The sequence below is a fragment of the Pithys albifrons genome, chromosome 28 (genome assembly GCF_047495875.1).
Source record: "Pithys albifrons albifrons isolate INPA30051 chromosome 28, PitAlb_v1, whole genome shotgun sequence".
Lineage (NCBI taxonomy): Eukaryota > Metazoa > Chordata > Aves > Passeriformes > Thamnophilidae > Pithys > Pithys albifrons.
The window spans coordinates 5,555,340-5,569,495 of record NC_092485.1 but is presented as its reverse complement, the minus strand read 5'-3'; the positions used below and the strand labels follow the sequence as shown (position 1 = coordinate 5,569,495).

The following is a 14,156-nucleotide window of genomic DNA, read 5'->3' as shown; positions in this document are numbered from 1 at the left end:
CCATCCTTTCTGTAAGCAACGTGTCATGCATGACCCAGGGTCAGCAGGAGCTGCCAGGGATGCTGCTGGCACGGCCAGCCCAGCCCGTGCCCTCTGTTAGCAGAATTGCTCCTTGGCAGCCCAGGATGTGCCAGCCCTTGGGCCTCCCAGCATCACTCAGGGTGCTTCATCACTGCTTGTCATGTCCTATATGGAGCAAACTGGGGCTTGGCAGAGAAAAAAGAGAAGGGAGGAAACATATTGGTGCCACTGGAAATTAAGGGCAGGTTCCCACGTCAGAGCTGGGGAGAGGATCGGCTGCCTCAGCAGTCAGCGGGGAAATGAGTTGCTGGCGTCACCACTGATGTGAGACACAGGCAAGTCTTGCAGGGGAGATACATCTGTGCCAGATCTGCAGCACAGGCTCCTCCAGCTCGTGTGTTAGTGTCAGGCACTGCGGTGTCAGGCTGGTTGGAATTTGGGATTTGAGGTAATTCCTGCAGCCAGGCGTGTTCACGGAGTCACAGGGCCACTGAATTGGGAAAAGATTTCCAGGATCTCTGAGTCCAGCCTGTGCCCAATGCCCACCTTGCCACCCAGACCAAAGCACTGAATGCTACGTCCAGTCATTCCTTGGACACCTTCAGGGGTGGGGACTCCACCACCTCCCTGGGCAGCCCCTTCCAACACCTGACCACCCTTTCCATGAAAATTCCCCCTGATGTCCAACATGAAACTCCTGTGGAGCAGCTTGAGGCCATTTCCTCTTGTCCTGTCACTGCTTGGAGTTGTAGAGAGTGAGAAGATCCCCCCAAGCCTCCTTTTCTCCAGGCTGAGCCCCCTCAGCTCATACTCTCTAAGTGTTATGGGGCAGGACTTGTTTGGCGCCAGCAGGCTGGGTCTGGTGTTGGGGGAGCAGAGCCTTCAGCATCCTCCTGGCTTTGGGGACCCCATTGCTGTGGCTGTGGTGCTGCACTGACTGTGCCACTCACACACATGGGAGCCTGGGAATGGATCTCAGTGTCCAGCAAGGATGGCTGGTCCAGGTCCCCATCACCTTTCCAAAGGAGACAAGGATCTCTCTTTCCAAGCCTAGCATTCCTGGATGCCAAGCCAGGATGTGGTATCTGTAGGGCTGTAGGGAAAAGTTCTGCCCTCAGCTTGGAGAAGACACATGAGACAGGGTGAGGGAAGGTGGTGCACTCACCCATACAGTGGCTGTCACCCAAATATCCCCCTCCACTGTGTGTCCTGTGCCTTGGCTGCTCTCCACTGAATGTCCATCCTTCCTCCTGGTGTGTCAGTCCCGGCTCCAGCCAGTGCTGGACATGCTGCTGCCTCTCCTCTTCCTCTCCTCTCCCTCTTCCTCTCCTCTTCCTCTCCTCTTCCTCTCCTCTTCCTCTCCTCTCCTCTCCTCTCCTCTCCTCTCCTCTCCTCTCCTCTCCTCTCCTCTCCTCTCCTCTCCTCTCCTCTCCTCTCCTCTCCTCTCCTCTCCTCTCCTCTCCTCTCCTCTCCTCTCCTCTCCTCTCCTCTCCTCTCCTCTCCTCTCCTCTCCTCTCCTCTCCTCTCCTCTCCTCTCCTCTCCTCTCCTCTCCTCTCCTCTCCTCTCCTCTCCTCTCCTCTCCTCATGCCCTGAGCTCCCTCTCTCCCTGTCATGACTCATTTCTCTCTCACTGAGGCTTTAATTTTTAAAGAAGCACTTGGAGGCACGGAGGGTTTAATACCTGCAGAGGCTCCCAGCAGGTGCCATTGAGCTTTTCCAAGTGGTGCGGATGGGGATACAAAAGAAGATGGCTGGGGATGATCAGGAAGCCCTCAGGACCCAGGATCAGTGTTTGCTCCATACCAGGATGGTGATTTGCTGTGCCCATGCATGGTGCCATTTGCTGGGGGCTCCTTCCCTGCTCCCTTCCCACCAGGGTGGGGAGGGGCAGGAGGTGAGGGAGAGCTGCCAGCCCAGCTCCTGGGCCTCTCTGCTCCTCTGGATAGCAGAGCTGCTGTTTGGACAGCGATAGCAGAGCTGTTTGCTCTGTGTGTTGGCTTTGGGAATGCCAGGACAGGAGGTGCTCCAGTGTTATTCTGTTCCCTGGGATCTCCTCTCCTGCCCTGTGATCCTGCCCACCAGCTGCTGGGAGGAGAGTTTGGGGGGTCCAGGACTTCTGCATGACTCAGATACTCACGGGTCACCCCCTCCTGTACCCCTAGAATGCAGGAGGGAGCATTTCCAGCCTTATCTGTGGGGCTCCTTGAGGTTTTCCTGGTAAATATTTGCACTCTGCGTTTCCCAAGGAACCGGCAGTGCCTGCACTGAACCTGACACGCTGCCAGCAGCACCGGGCAGAGGTGGGTCACCACCAGCAAGCCCCACCTGCACCTTCCAGAGCAAACCCCAAGCTGCCCATCCCCAGCTCCTGGGGACCCTCCTCGGCCGTGGGTGTTGGCATGTGCTCCTCGAGGAAAGTTTCTCCTCCATTTACGTGATTAATTCCTTCCTCCCACCACGGACACCCGCAGTCGCATCTATATCCACGGCTCCCCACTCCTCCTCGGCTGTCAATTATTTATAACCCCCCACATCAGGGCTCTTCTTCTTTCTTCTTGCCTTTTTTCTTCTCTCCTGCCTTCCAGCCAGGCTCCCCGGCTCTGCTGAGCTCCAGGAGCCACTTCATTTTCATATATCTCAGCGAGTGGAGAAGCTGTGAGGAATAATTTAGGTTTTGCTCAGGGAATGCAATGCTTTTTTTAATTGCAGTCATCTGCAGCTTCTTAGCAATGTATTATTGATGGTTATTATTCAAATAAAAGAGTCATTTCTGGTTTGTTTTCCTGCAGACGCACTTGGCAGTGGTTCTGGTTCTCCCTTCTCCCTCTCTCTCCATTTTGGGAAGAGGTCACTTTTGCATCTGATACTTTTTCCACCCACTTTCACCCCTCGTGTGGGTGTTGCAGGGACTGAGCTCATCCTGGCTGTGCCCCTTGGCATCAAAACCAGCAAAATACCAGGGATGCCCCTTAATGTTTCTCAGAGCCTCAAAAGCACCTTAAGATCAGGTTAGAGGGGGCTTAGCCCTTTGGAAGTTGGACACTGGAGGAGGTGACAGTCTGCAGGCTCAGGGTGGCTTTGCTGGGGTGATGCCAGGATGGCTGGGCCATGCTGGGGGATGATTCCAGGTTTTGCTGGAATGTGCAGGCTCCACATGTGACACCATGACCTGTGGCTGCTCTCCTGGGCTTTCACTGGTGCTTTGGGCTCCAAAAGCAGGTTTTTGGGAGCAGCAGGGTGAGCTGGAATTCCTTCCTGTTGGAGGGCTGCTCCTGACGCCACAGCATCTCAGAGGTGCCCCCCAGAAAGGGACCTGCTGGGGTTAACTCTGCCCTTGCTGTGCCCTCCCCATCCACAGGCTCTGCAGCATCATATCCCAGGATCCAGGATGGGACCAACAGCTTCTCCAGCCCCATCTCTGGAAGGAAGGCACCAAAGTAGGACTCGGGAGCTCCTCACCTCCCCAGCTCGGGCCTGACAGCTTGGGAGTGACGGGGAGCGTTTCTCCCGCGCTGTCACTTCTCTCTCCTCCCTTTCAGCACCACCCACCGCGTTGTCACTCCCGGCAGCAGGGACTTTCCTCAGGCCCACGAAGGTCCCCGAGCTGTTACCGTGATGCAAACACCGAGTACAAGGTTCCTCCTTGATGTGAGGAAGGAAACGAGGTCGGAACTGGAGGGAAAAATGTTCATTTTGAGATGGAGCTGAGGATCTCATTATTCCCCTGGAGCTGTTTCCCTGTGACTTCCTTGGGAGGGGAGTGGAGGGTCCTGCACATCTCAAGGGGGGTTGTGCATTTCCCTGAGCACAGGGTGCTCCGGTGGGATGCTCCATGGAGGAGGAAGGACATCAACATCCCTGCTGAGGTGTCACTGCATCCCCATGGCACAGCACTTCCCCTCATCCTGCCCATGGGGGCTTGGGAAGGAGCAGCCAAGAGGCTCCTCCTCAGCTGCTGCAAATATTGGGGGTTTAATAAGAGGCACTAATAGATTTAGAGCCTGTTGTGGCTCCAAGTGGGAATGTGTAGGGGTGGGGAAGGGAAGAAGTGCCGTCAGTCACAGGGCTCCTGGGGAAAACCCAGCCTGGCTGTCGCCTCACAGGCACTTGGGTGATGAATTCCTTAGGTGAGCAACCAATTTGGTCTCCTAATTACATCCATAAAGAAAACTGGGCCCAGATTCCTCCTCTTGTGTTTTGCTTTTCATGTCGAGCCCCTTTCCCCACTGAAGGAGCTGCTTAATTAGAAATTAACAGGGTTGTTAGAGTAATTGGGAGCAGGAACAGGCTAAGAGAGGTTTATTAGCAGGAGTGGTGATGGCTTATTAGCAATCCCATGGCTGGGGGGGCTTTCTGGGGCTCCAAATCCATGGGGAGCTGTCCTGGAGCAATGGGAAAGCCCAGAACTGAGAGGGGAATTGGTGTGGCCGTGGAGGGACCTGTGATGGGACCCTTCCCATGGCATCCTGTGGGCTCTGAGCAGGAGTCAGCCCTGCAAACAGGAATGTGTGGGTGCTGCAGCTCAGCAGCACGTGGGGATGAGCAGGGACAGGGAAAAGGGGCAGGAAAAAACCCCAACCCCCCCTTTCATCTGCCCTGCAGACATCACCTGGGGGCATCTCAGCCAGCTCTGCCACCCTGTAGGAGCCCTGTGGTCCCCCTGCCCTGTCCCATGGATGGGACCCTGGAGCAGCAGGACCCTGGTGAGCCCCTGGCATTCCCAACAAAGCCTCTCCAGGGTTTATTTCTCCCTGAGCACAGCCAGGCGAGTCGCTGGCGCTCTCTCTCCCTATATTTAGCCCTCAGATGGAGAGAGATTTTACAGACGCCCAACTCTGCCTTGTGCTTTCGAGTCAGTCACTGTTTCCATGAGAAACCCTGGGGGTCCAATCCTGCTCTGCTCGCTGGCACCATGACAAAACCCTTCCCCCTTGATTCCAGTGGAGCAATGCTGGATTTATCCTCACAGGGATGAGATCAGGATCTGGCCTCAGGTTTTGATGGGTTTGTAACTTGGCTGATACAACTCAGCTGATTTAATTCATTTTGGGCTAAAACTCCACCTACAAGTTCCCAGCCTGGGAGACATTGAAGGCAAATTAATACAAGTATTATATACTTGGTTTAAAGGGAAATCATCAGTCCTGATTTTTTTATGGAAGAACCTGGTGATGTTTTCTATTTTGGGGTTATTTATTTTATGTTGCTGCTGGTCTCCTTTAGGCCAGACACTGCCCAGGCTGGGGATTGCTCTGCTTTGCTTCCAGAGCATCCAGCAGAAAAGCATTTGGAAAAGAAAAGCGGTGCCAAAATATGGATAACAGCTGAAATTCTCATCACAGCAGGGCTGCCCACAGGGTTGAGGTCCCTGATGGTGGGCTCAGGTTCTGCTGGTCACTCTGGGAGTTTGGCTCCTTTGCCAAGCAGCAGGAATTGCCTGCAGAGAGGCGAGGGAGGAAAATTCCTCCTGGGATGAGATGGGATGGGGATCCTGCTCCTCTTCCAGGGGCAGCCCTGCAGGGACTTGCTGGAGAGATCCATGTCTCCCTTGGAGCTCACCTGGGAGCACCTGCCAAGAGCCAAAGGAGCAGCCTATTCCCACTGCCCCCCAAAAGGCAGCCTGGCCCTGCTGTCAGCTGAAAATCAGCCTGTCCCCACTGCCCCCGCTGTGGCTGCAGCACCTGGAGCCCTGGCTAGTCCTGGGGAGGTCCCCTCCTGCCCCTCCAGGCTGTGTCCTGCTCCTCCCTTTTCCAGGTGCCTCTGGCAGAGCCACGTGGGGCCACCCTTGTCACCTCTCCAGGGATGGCAAAGCCTCGTGTTCCCCCACCAGCAGGAGAAGGTGGCCTGAGATTGGCGGGGGTGGAGCAGGAGGGGTGGCCCAGCCAGGAGCAGGATCCTGGGAAATGGGGGCACAAGGAGGGGCTTCAGAGGAGACCCCAAAATATTCCCTGAAGGAATTTTTCCTTTGCTCTGCCTCACTTTGCCACTGTGTGTGTGGGGGGACAGGTCAGTGCTTGTTTGGAGGTGATGGTCCTGCTCCTGCTCCAGCCAGGATTTTCACTTTTCCTCCTTAACTATAAAATGGAAGGGGCTCTCAGCCTGTTTATGGTTCTCTGTGTAATGGAAACACACCAGGCAGGAGCTGCTGAGCACCAGCTCAGTAATTGCCGCCTGCCACTGATGGGAAGCACGTTTTCCAAATGGATTTTGGCTGGTTCCCTCAACAACAAGTGCCCCAGCTGTAAAACCTGCCTTTCCCCATTTCAGCCCAAGTCCAGGAGTCCAAGGAGGCTGCAAATTCTCAGCATTGCTGAACTGCCCTGTTAACAACAGCTTCCCTGAGGCAGGAAGGCTGATTTCCTTTCAGGAGTCCAAATCCAGATGGTCAGAGATTCCTTCCAAGCTCAGAAAACCTGTTTTAAAAGGCCATTATGTCTCAATAGCAGTTTTGCATCCCGGCCCGTTGGAAGCACTGCCTGCAGGCTGCTCCACCAGCTCTTTTCCAAGCTGTTCTGTGGTCACTGAGACACAATCTGGTTGGTGCTGTCTGATTTTCGTGGAGGGGGAGTTGGATACTGGGTGAAATCCACGTGTTTATTCCCATTTTCTGGGTTGGGCAAATATGGACCCCTTAAATTGAAGATGCCTGAGCTTGTTTTTTGAGACAGAATGTTTGCCCTTGGCATGGGAGTCTCCAGCCCTGGAGGGTTTTATGTTCAGAGGGAATGATCCCATCAACTCCCCAGGAAGATACAAGGACCCCACCTTGAGATGGGGTGGGAATTCCCAGCCCAGGGCCCTTTCCTCCCTTCTGCTGCAAAGCACAGGAACAGGTCGGTGCCTTCTGTGCTGCAAATGATGTGGAGACTGAACAACATCCAACACGGGCAGCTCTGATGTCATTCAGCTGACTTCAAATAATTTGCCCTGCGCCAAAACGGCCCCTGGCTCAGCTCACCTGGGCTGGCAGCTCCCTGGGAGCCGAGTGGAAGGAATTTTACTGCTCATGGATAAAGGCTGGGAGAGCACAGAGGAATTCCGGATCCACGGCCGGGCTCGGCTCTCCCAGCCCCTGCAGCGGCACCTGGGAGCGCTCAGGAATGTGGAATTCTCGAGGTGCAGGCCCTCAAGGGGGGAAAAAACCGTTCGGAGCGCTAATTAGGGCTTGTGCTTGCACAGATGTTCCACTGGTTTAACCTGAACCCGCGGCGTGCCCGGGCGTGGGGCGAGAGCCGAGTTAAGGTGCCCACACCCGGCACTGCCCCCAGCCCCGATGCCCAGCACGGCAGGAGGGAGTCAATGAGGATTTTTATCCTGGTTTCTTTACAAAAAGGGGTGAGGGTCGGATCTGTCCGGTGGGATCTGAAGCTCTCAAGGTGCCTGTACCCTCCCAAGGGGTGGTGCCCCACGAGGGGACAGTCGCTGTCAGGGGGTGTCAGACTGGCACACCCAACCCCTGAGTATCAACCGCAGTACCCAAAAGGAACCCCAAAACCACATTAACCCACAAGGAACCCAGATTTTGCCACAGGTCACGGTGCTCCTTCTGCACTATTGTCCGTGGGGTCTCCACATTGCCCGGGGGTCACCCCACACCTTCTCGGGGTGCACACCCCACTCTGCCCGTGGGGTTCTCCCCCTATTTGGGGCTCCATGCCCCACTCTACCCACGGGTTGGGGGGTTACACTACTCTCCGACTCCTTCCCGTCCCCCTTAAGCGGCCGTCGGGGCGTGCAACCACCTTAAGGGAGCCCCTCCCCCGGCGGGCTGGGACGAGCCCTCCCCTCCCTCCCGCCGTCCCCTCCCTCCCGCCGTCCCCTCCCTCCTCGGCCCGGCCCCGCACGGCCCCGCACGGCACGGGGGTTGCCATGACAAGCATTTTCTCCCGTTAGCTCCGGGACTGTTCCCCCTCCATCCCATGGCCAGCCGGGGGGGCTCCGCCGCCAGCCGGGCGCCGTGGGGGCTCCGCCGGTGAGTGCGCGGGGGGACCCTCGGGGTGGGGCACAGGGGTCCCGCGGGGGGTAGGGTGGTGGGTGCGTGGGGAGAGTCACGGGAGTGGAGTGGGGGGTCCCCAGGGGGAGTTGCTTGTGGGTGAGGGGGGCACAGGTGGGTGAAAGCGCCGCGCCCACGGTTCAGCCGGGGCGGGTGGGGCGGTGGGCGCGGCACTTTCACCCACCCCAGTTCGTCCCAGTGCAGCAGGTGGGACTGGGGGGGCTCGGCGTGGGTCCCTAGAGCAGAGGGGCGCTTGGAGTGGGTCCCCCCCGCCCTAGTCCCACGTGGGACATGGGTGTGATGGCGGGATAACCGCGCTCCGTCCGCTCTGCTGCGTGGGGGGCTGCGAAGCGCTGCAGCCCCCGAACATCTTGGAGAGGGGGACAACTCCCTGAGCCCCCCAATATCTGGGGTGGGGGGGACTCTCCGGTCGTGTCCTGCAACTTGTTGCCTGCCCTTGAGGTGGGGCGTGGGGTTCCCGGTCGCGCGTGCTGTTGGCTTTTTGGAAGGCAGCATGTTGTGGCATTGCGGGGAGGAGGAGGATGATGGAGGAAGGAAGAGGCGGGGGAAGGGGAGGGGGGCTTGCGGCAGCCCAAGGACAGAGGGGGGAAGGTTCTGCCTGGGTGGTTTGGATGGTTTTCCCCACCCGTGTGGCAGGAGAGGGGCTGCTCCCTGGCCGCAGTGGGGTGACTCGGGTGGGGTGTGCGTGGGGCTGGGGGTGGCACGGAGGGAGGGTGGGATGCCGGGGGGAGGCTGAGTGTGGTTTGCCCACGCCACGGCTGGGCACGTCCCCCTCCTGCCTGCACCAATCCAGCTGGTCACATCCACGGCAGAAAACAGGAGTGGGGAGGAAGAAAAAAAAATTAAAAAATAAATAAGGAAATAAATTAGAAGCCCCGCCGGGCTGTGGCCTTGTCCGCCTCCTCCTGCCTCTCCCCCAGCCCTCTCCCCGCATCCAGCCCCTGCTCTGGAGCCTCCCAGCACCCCTGGCCTGGCCCCGCGGGGCTGTGCCCGCCGTGGGGTCCCCGGCGCTGGGGGTGGGGGGACTCTGTGGAGCTGGGTGGTCCCTCCCTGTTTTGCCAGAGGCAAGTGGAGATATTGGGAGGGGAGGAGGGACAATAGGTTATTGTGCTCTTATCTCTGGAGACCTGAGCTTGGGTGGGGGTTTGCATTGCGAAGCTCAAACCAGTGCAGCCAGTTTCTGCCCGTGGACGTGGACAGGCAGCCCTGGACGTGGGTGGACGGGCAGCACCCGGGGGTGGAGGTGAGTGCTCTGAGCACCCCGTGGGGCATCCAGAACTGTCCTGGGGCTGGGGGACACCGAGCTGTGCCCCCACCTCAGAGGGGCGCGGTGCCACCACGGCCGTGGGCTGTGCCGCTGCCTGCGCCCTGCCAGGCTCCAGACACTGCCCTCAATCTTTCGCTTCCCTGAACACTGAAACGCACCTAAATTATTAAATGCTGAGCGAGAGAGGCTGTGCCGCCCCCGCGCTCCGCCGGCCCCACCCGGCGCGCCGTGGGGATCCCTCCCCGCTGCCCCCGAGGATGACCCTCCCCGGGAAATCCCGCCGTGCCCTGGACGGCTGCGCTGGGCGGTGGGTCAGGGGGTGCAGGTGCCCCTCGGATCGGGGTGCTGAGGGCCCTCCCGGCCTGCATGGGGGGTGTTGGGTGGGCTTGGAGGCCTCCCACGCCCTGCCTGTGCTGTGAGTCCCCACGGCAGGCGGGACTGGCTCGGACATGGCAGTTCCTGTGCTGGGGTCGGTGCCAGTGCCGGGATGGTGCGGGCGGAGCTGGGCAGCGCCCAGGGCATCGAGGCACATCTGCCCCGTGCCCCGGCGCGGCCCCTCGGGGTTCCGGCTGCATGCCCGTCCCTCCGGGAATCCTCGGCTCCTTCCCGGCTGGAAAGGGGGCTGCTGGCGCTGGGAGGTGGTGCGAGCGCTGCAGGTACGGGCTGGAGAGGGCGCAGGGTGTTGGTGGCTCTTGGGTGTTTTTTTCGGCGGAGATGCTGCTGCTGATGACGGAGGGAATTCCCTGCGCTGCCGGCTCGCCGCTCGCGTGCCGTGGGTCCCGATCCCTTCCCGGGGGATCTCCTCCCGTCGCCTGCGCCTCTGGAGCTGGGACCGCCGTGCCGGAGCCCCCGGGCAGGGGATGGGCAGGGAGGGAGGGGTGAGCCGAAGGATGGCACAGGTCCTTGGGCAGGATGAGTAAGAGCAGGGAGGGACGGCTGCTGCTCTCCACTATTGTTTTGCAGTCGAAAGCGCCGGGGTGGAGCTGAGCCTGGAGTTTCCCCTTGTCCCCGAGGCTCCCTGCCCTGAGAGGCGCCCCTGCTCCTCCCCTGCCTGCCCCTGGCCGGGCTGCGGATTCTCCGCACGCTCCCTGCTCCTCTCCTGGCTTGTTTTTTTTCTCTCTTTTCCTGTTTCTCCTCCCCGCTAGGCCACGAGCGGAGTTTTCCCGCAGTGGTCGCACACGCCTGTTCCAGCAGCACAGGATGGAGCCTGCGGGGCTTTGGGGACCCAAATCTCTGCAGTGGGGACTCGCTGCTGATTCCTGTTTGCTGCTGCAGGGCCCGGGGAAGGGCCGGCAGCTCTGGCTTCCTCCTCGCCCACGGCTCCTCCCCGCCGGGCTGTGCTTGGGAAAGGAGCCGGAGGAAAACCTGGGTTAAACCTCCGGGGATGCCGCTTGGCTCCGAGTGCAGCGGGGCAGGAGGTGCACCCGTTCTGGCAGGGACCAGGAGCCCAGAGAGGGATGTGGCTGTGCCTGGCGTGACCATGGCCATGGATGCAGGTCCTTGGGATGGGAAGTGACTGATGCTCAGTGTGACCATGGCCATGGATGCAGGTCCTTGCATGGGGAGGTGGCTGGTGCTCAGTGTGACCATGGCCATGGATGCAGGTCCTTGCATGGGGAGGTGGCTGGTGCTCAGTGTGACCATGGCCATGGATGCAGGTCCTTGCATGGGGAGGTGGCTGGTGCTCAGTGTGACCATGGCCATGGATGCAGGTCCTTGCATGGGGAGGTGGCTGGTGCTCAGTGTGACCATGGCCATGGATGCAGGTCCTTGCATGGGGAGGTGGCTGGTGCTCAGTGTGACCATGGCCATGGATGCAGGTCCTTAGACGAGGAGGTGGCTGGTGCTCAGTGTGACCATGGCCATGGATGCAGGTCCTTGCATGGGGAGGTGGCTGCTGCAGCACAAAGAGGTGCCACCTCCTTGGTGTTCCCCAACTCCTGTGTCTCACTGGCGACTTCTTGGAGTGGATCCAGGCAGAGTGAGGGGTGCTGTTGAATGCCTGTTGGCTACCTGGAGCATTCCTGCTCAGGATGGATTGGTGAGGATGAGCTGGAAATTTGAACCCATCCCTCTGACCCTCGCGTTGTGCTGGGTGGGAATAAAGACCCACCAGTGTGGTGCTGGTGATGGAGATGCTCCTGGGGGAAGCAGCTTTGATGTGAAAGGGTGGCAGACCCCTCCCCAAATTAGTGCAAGCAGAGGCCTCCTGCACTGGACAGTGACTGGCTGTGGGAGAGGGACAGGCAGGTGACAGGATCCTGCCCACCCCAGTGGCCCTGGGACAGGGAATGTGTTTCAGGGATGGGTCCAGCCCTGGGGTCCCTTGGAGCAGTTGGCTGTGGGAGCCACGTTCCCTGTCACCTTCTGCCAGTGCTGAGGCTGAACTAATGAAACCTCTGACTTTGATATTTTAATTAGTTTCTTTTGGCTTTAATGCAGAGGGATAATAGAGTTTCCATGGACTTATAAAACCTGCCCCTCTGTTTGCTCATTAGAAAACGGAAAGGGAGAAAAGAACAAGGTAACCCTGGGAAGGGAGAGGAGGGAAGCAAAGGCTTGAGTGCTGTGAAGCACATGACATCCCTCTGGGGTGTCACCCACCCAGCTGGTGACTCTCTTAAAGCACTAATTAAGCAACTTAAATCCTGGGAGAGCTCTCTGTGAGTAACAGATGAGTTCTGTGTCCTCCTGCATTTGTGAGCTTCTGGGAGGGGTCTTGGCTTTCAGTGTGGGGAGCTGATGCACAGTGATGTGCCCCTGAGGAAGTCAGGGATTGGGGCTGTGGGAATCCTGGACAGGAGAATCCCTCTGCCTGCCCTGCCTGGGCATGAAGAGAGAGGCTGCCCCTGCTCCTGGAAGTGTAGGCAGGTCACTGCTGCCCAGAGAGGTGGTGAGGGACATGGGGACCCTGCTGGGATGCTGAGTGCTCCTGGGCTGCTTCCCTTGGGTGTCTGGGCTTCTGGATCATGGCATCCAGTCCTAAGTGTTGTAGGGACCAGGAGGGTCGGGGCTGGGGAGGGATCACAGAGCTGTGACCCCAGTCCTGCACATGTTCCTCTGGCAAAATCCCGCAGCTGGATCACTTCAGAGGAAGGGAAGAGGCACGGGAAGGATCATCCTGTTGGGCAGTGCCAAGGGGCAGAGCTCCTGGAATCAGCAGATTATTCCTTCCCTGCGTAACAAGGATCTGTGGGAGCCCCTGGAGACACACCAGTCCCCTAATGAAGGGAGTGGGCCCGTCCTCTGCACCCCCTGCCCATTGTGAGCACCCGAGCTGGCACCTGGTGGGTGCCCAACAGGGTGAACTCCTGGCCAAGGTGGCAGAAGCCAAGCCCAAGGCTTGGCCAGTTGTCCGTGTTTTGTGCTGACAGGGAAACTTTTCCTTCTCCGCTTCCATGGCAGGGATGAGTCGGCAGCTGGGCTGAGCCGAGGGCGGCACAGGAGCCAAGCGCAGCCGCCGGGGGGCCGGGGGCGAGTCTCCAGCCCCGGTTTGTATTTCCTGCCGTGTCCCTGTGTTTTCCTGCTGCCAGCGGAGCCGGGGGCTGTGGGAAGCAGCGGCTGCTGGTGTGCCTGGGCAGAGTGCAGCGCGTAGGAGTCCCTACCCGGAAGAGTTTGTCCGTCTGGGCTGGGCAGGGAGGAATCCGATCCCTCCTTTTCCCAGGCTGGGATCCCAGTGCGTTTGGCTTTCCGTGGCCTTGGCTGGCTCCCTGTTCCCGAGCCCCCTGCGTGGCTCTGGCCTCCTGCTCCATTGGGAAGGGTCCCACACCAGCGATCCTGCGCCTGCTGGCACCTCCCTTTGAATCCAGCACGGAAAGGAAAGGTCAGCCCTGCCTAACTCAGCCTTGCCTAACTCGCCGTGATCCGTTACGGAGCTGTAAATAATCTGGATCCTTCTGCTGCGGGGCCATGGCAGCGCCGGCTCCTGGGCTGAGCATCCTCCTCCCTGGGCGAGGGATTCGTGCCAGGGAGGTGATGCCAGCCGGGGGTGAAGCCAGCGCTGCAGAGCCTGGGGGGCAGCGGGGTGGGCTGAGCCCCAGGGCACTCCCTGCAGCAGTGAAAGCAGCGTGCCCCATGCCAAGGGCAAGAGCTTGGATGGCAGCTCCCAGCTCCTGCCTTCCCTGGGCTAAAAATAAGCTACTGGCCCTCATGGTGCTGCCTCTGCTCGGTCTGGGGGGGCCAGGGGTGGGCAGAGGGTGTAGCCGGGCACAGGGGACCACAGGGCAGCTCAACCCTGCGGAACAGTGGCAGGGCCTGTCTGGGATTTGATGTGACCTTTGCTCTTTGAGCATCAGATCCGATGATCAGATTTTCAGGTCCGGGCTCGGATTTCGCACAGAAGGTGTCTGATTTTCAGCACCGATTCCCAAGATGCTAATTAAGGACCCTGCTGTAGCAGCTGGAGCTTTACTGTCCCTTTGCCACCCCTTGCTTGTCCGGGAGGTGCCGATGGCTCCAGCCGGCCCCACGGAATGCCCTCGGCTTTTCGCTTCTCGCCTTTTGTTCCTCCTTGGGAATGCTGATGCTTCTCCTCTCCGTGCTCCAGCCTTTCCAGAGGCTTAGTGGCACAGCATCCCGGCATTCCAGCTCTTCATCTCTCTTCCCATCTTCTCACCAGCCACTTAAAAATAACCCTGGGTTGCTTGAGCACTGCTGTGGGCAGATCCTGGGCTGCACAGATGCTCCGTAGCTGGCGGTGGGAGAGCTGCTTTCCTGCTCCTGCCATCCCACAGGCAGCCAAGGGACACAGGGATGAGAGAGAAGATGGCTCAGTCCTTGAGCATCGTCCCCTGTCATTCCCGCTCTGCAGGGGCTGAAGCCCCCACCTCACCGTGGTGCTGAGCTGGGCCGTA

General features: G+C 59.2%; 1 protein-coding gene across 3 annotated transcripts in view; it reads left to right on the top strand.

The window, feature by feature from the left end:
• The first annotated feature begins 7,836 nt into the window (after positions 1–7,836).
• ATP2B4 (ATPase plasma membrane Ca2+ transporting 4) overlaps positions 7,837–14,156 on the top strand; it is a 44,938-nt gene continuing 38,618 nt past the window's right edge. For all 3 annotated transcript variants that reach the window (XM_071578810.1, XM_071578813.1, XM_071578812.1), the window contains exon 1: positions 7,837–7,994. The gene's annotated coding sequence lies outside the window, so the exon portion shown is untranslated. The remainder of the gene's footprint in view (positions 7,995–14,156) is intronic.